The sequence below is a fragment of the Salvelinus sp. IW2-2015 genome, linkage group LG4p (assembly GCF_002910315.2).
Source record: "Salvelinus sp. IW2-2015 linkage group LG4p, ASM291031v2, whole genome shotgun sequence".
Classification (NCBI taxonomy): domain Eukaryota; kingdom Metazoa; phylum Chordata; class Actinopteri; order Salmoniformes; family Salmonidae; genus Salvelinus; species Salvelinus sp. IW2-2015.
The window spans coordinates 25,722,912-25,726,250 of NC_036841.1; the positions used below are offsets into that span (position 1 = coordinate 25,722,912).

Consider the following 3,339-nt stretch of genomic DNA (forward strand, 5'->3'; position numbering starts at 1 on the left):
GAGGAAGAGATCGGAGACCTGGGTGGGCGGAGGTGGAGAACCTGGGCCTGGGCCAGAGGTGAGACTGGTTGGCCAGAGGTGGAGCTGGGTTGGGCCACAAGGTTGGAAGACTGGTTAGGCCAGAGGGGGAGACTGGGCTGGGCCAGAGGTGGAGGACTGGGTTAGGCCAGAAGGTGTGTGAGACTGGGCTGGGCCAGAGGTGGAGACTGGGCTGGGCCAGAGGTGGAGACTGGGCCTGGCGCCAGAGTGTGGAGACTGGGCTGGGCCAGAGGTGGGACTGGTTGGCCAAAGGTGGAGACCTGGGTTGGGCCAGAGGTGGAGACGGTTGGGCCAGAGGGGAGACTATGTTGGCCAGAGGTGGAGACTGGGCTGGGCCAGAGGTGGAGACTGGGCTGGGCAGAGGAGGAGACTGGTTGGGCCAGAGGTGGAGACTGGGCTGGCCAGAGGTGGAAGACTGGGCTGGGCCAGAGGTGGAGACTGGGTTGGGCCAGAGGTGGAGACTATGTTGGGCCAGAGGTGAGACTGGGCTGGGCCAGAGGTGGAGACTGGGCTGGCCAGAAGGAGGAGACTGGGTGGGGCCAAAGGTGGAGACTGGGTTGGGCAAGAGGTGGAGATGGGTTGGGCCAAAGGTGGAGACTGGGTTGGGCCAGAGGTGGAGACTGGGTTGGGCCAGAGGTTGGCAGAGGTGGCACGAGGTTGGCAAGAACTGGGTGGGCCAGAGGTGGAGTGGTGGGGGTCAACTTAGAGAGGCAGATCCTCAGGTGATCTCAGGTCTCAGATAATGAAGGGCACCTAAAAGGAAAAACAGAGGAGAATGAGACTAAGTTATGAGTTATCCTCAATTAAACATAAAGAGGGTGATGATCACTGACAGAGATAAAGAGTGGTTTGAACCATGGGAGCAGCATTATCATGGTGATCAGTCTAACAAGTGCAGCGGCATGTGTGTGTGTGTGTGTGTTGTGCGTGCGTGCGTGCGTGTCTGCGTGCGTGGGTGTGGTGTGTGTGTGTGTGTGTGTGTGTGCGTGCGTCGCGTGTGTGTGTGCTGCGTGTGTGTGTAGTGTCTAGAGAGGGAAGTGGGCAGACTTGATATCAGTCCCATTGAGACTGGGTTAGGCTTGACACTAGAGCCCAGTAACCAGTGAATCTGGGACAGGGATCAATACTGCTTCCCCAGCTGACCTCAGCAGCCCACACCACACACCTGTTTCTAATTGCCGCCCTGCCAGAGGATATTAGGATCCTCCACCCCCAGAAAATACCTTTTCCCTTCTACAGACCTAACCGCACACGTGTATCCAGTCTCTGTGATTAATGACATCAAGATGTAGTCCCTCTGCTAGGGTGGTGTGTGTGTGTGTGTGTGTGTGTGTGTGTGTGTGTGTGTGTGTGTGTGTGTGTGTGTGTGTGTGTGTGTGTGTGTGTGTGTGTGTGTGTGTGTGTGTGTGTGTGTACATCATCATAAACAGACCTGTAATGTATACTACCGCTGTTCCTTCCCTTCACTATGTTAAATGATCAGTGTTTTTAAACAATCCGTTCAACTCTCACTGTGTTCTGTTGATAACTCTGATCTCTTGTAGCTTTAGAGGGATTCCTAGGGGTCAGGGGTGACTTCGGGGAAAGTCCCAGGTGAAGGAGGAGGAGGAGGGAGGGGGGACTCAGGGGTTCTGATGGGCGACAGGGCTGATCCATCCAGGGGTGCAGTTCCCCCTCATAGAGGCCTGTTAGGTCACGAGACTCATGACCAAGAGACACATGAGAAACCAGGACCACCTCACCACAGACCGACCCAGCTGACCAGAAGTGCAATATCACGTACCTCAGAGTCGACGACGCCATCAAACAGATGAATCAAATAAGATCTTGTGTCTTAAGAACATTCTGTATAAACATTTGAATCACGTTTGAGTATGTCCCTACGGAGGCTTCCAGGTCCAAGAAGCAACAGCAACAACAACCACCAACATCGTCAGTACTGCTATAATAGCAAAACGACAGGGAAAGGTGGGACGCACATTGTGAACCATTGAAGTCATTCCAAGCCCATGTGGAGCAGATTGATTCAAGGGAAAAAATAAGTAAACAAAAAAACGTATGAAGAATTACAAAGCCAAATCGTTTTTTTTTTGTTGGTCTTTTGTCTTTTGGTTTTTCTTGTTGCAAAAACAGAAAGATCAATAGTGTGGTGTTTACGTAATTTCCTTATTTATTCTCTCTAAAGTATCTAAGCAATTCTGCAACATTATTCTTAAACTTTCTTCAATGTTTTAGTCAAGTTACTACATCACATATCTTATAGGAACACTGTGTCCGTCTGTTCACTAAATGGTAGCTGGATGTCTCAACAGATCTAAGGTTGCCACAAGCACTCAGCGCTCAATTGTACATTTGTCTGTAACAGTAAGAAAAGTATTTTGTCTTTCCAATGGTTTCCTTAATTTTTATATATTTTTCTGTATTTTTTGACAGAATGATATGACACAATGTCTTGTGTACAAGCACAGTATTATTCCTATTTATAATAAAACATTTTAAATACAATGACTAAAAATTGTTTTAATTTCGTCTAAAGTTATACTGTCATTTCAAGGTCATTTTCATCTCAGTGCAGTCTTTGTGTATGAAATGTTTATCATCAGTGGGCAGTAAATAATTGACAGTGACTCATTGCAATATAAAATACAAAAGAAGAGAAAAAGCATGTAGTTTTCAAATAAATGTATTTAAACCCCCGCCCTGTGTAAAAATAGAACCGTAAAGAGAGGTTCCTGACATGGAGTTGGACTTGAACACAACAGCCTTTCTTAGAAATAGTACTCAAGACATTCAAAGAGAGAGAGAGAGAGAAGAGAGAGAGAAGAGAGAGAGAGAGAGAGAGACGAGAGAGAAGAGAGAGAAGAGAGAGAAGAGAGCGAGAGAGAGAGACGAGAAAGAATTAGAAAAACAAATCCAATTTGATAAACTCCTATATCTACTGGGTGAAAATTCCACAGTCTGTGCCATCACAGCAGCAAATTTGACCTGTTCCACAAGAAAAGCGGCAACCAGTAAGAAAACAAACACCATTGTAAATACAACCCATATTTATGCGTTTATTTTTATTTTCCCTTGTGTACTTTAACCATTTGACATTGTTACAACACTGTTCATTATATAAATGACATTTGTAATAGTCTTTATTTGTTTTGTGAAACTTCCTGTTTATGTGTAATGTTTACTGTTAAGTTTTATTTTTATTTCACTTGTATATTTTATCCACCTCACTTGCTTTGGCAATGTTAACACATGTTTCCCATGCCAATAAAGCCCCTTTGAATTGAATTGAATTGAAAGAGA

At 46.2% G+C, this 3,339-nt stretch overlaps 1 long non-coding RNA gene across 2 annotated transcripts; it reads left to right on the top strand.

Moving 5' to 3' along the window:
* The first annotated feature begins 179 nt into the window (after nucleotides 1–179).
* Nucleotides 180–934, top strand: LOC139023550 (uncharacterized). Of its 2 annotated transcripts, none has more exons than XR_011474681.1 (5): nucleotides 180–222; nucleotides 358–380; nucleotides 425–516; nucleotides 630–685; nucleotides 722–934. It is a non-coding gene; the product is annotated as an uncharacterized lncRNA (long non-coding RNA). The 2 variants fall into 2 exon arrangements; XR_011474680.1 differs by having other exon boundaries at nucleotides 203–271.
* The last annotated feature ends 2,405 nt before the right edge of the window (nucleotides 935–3,339 follow it).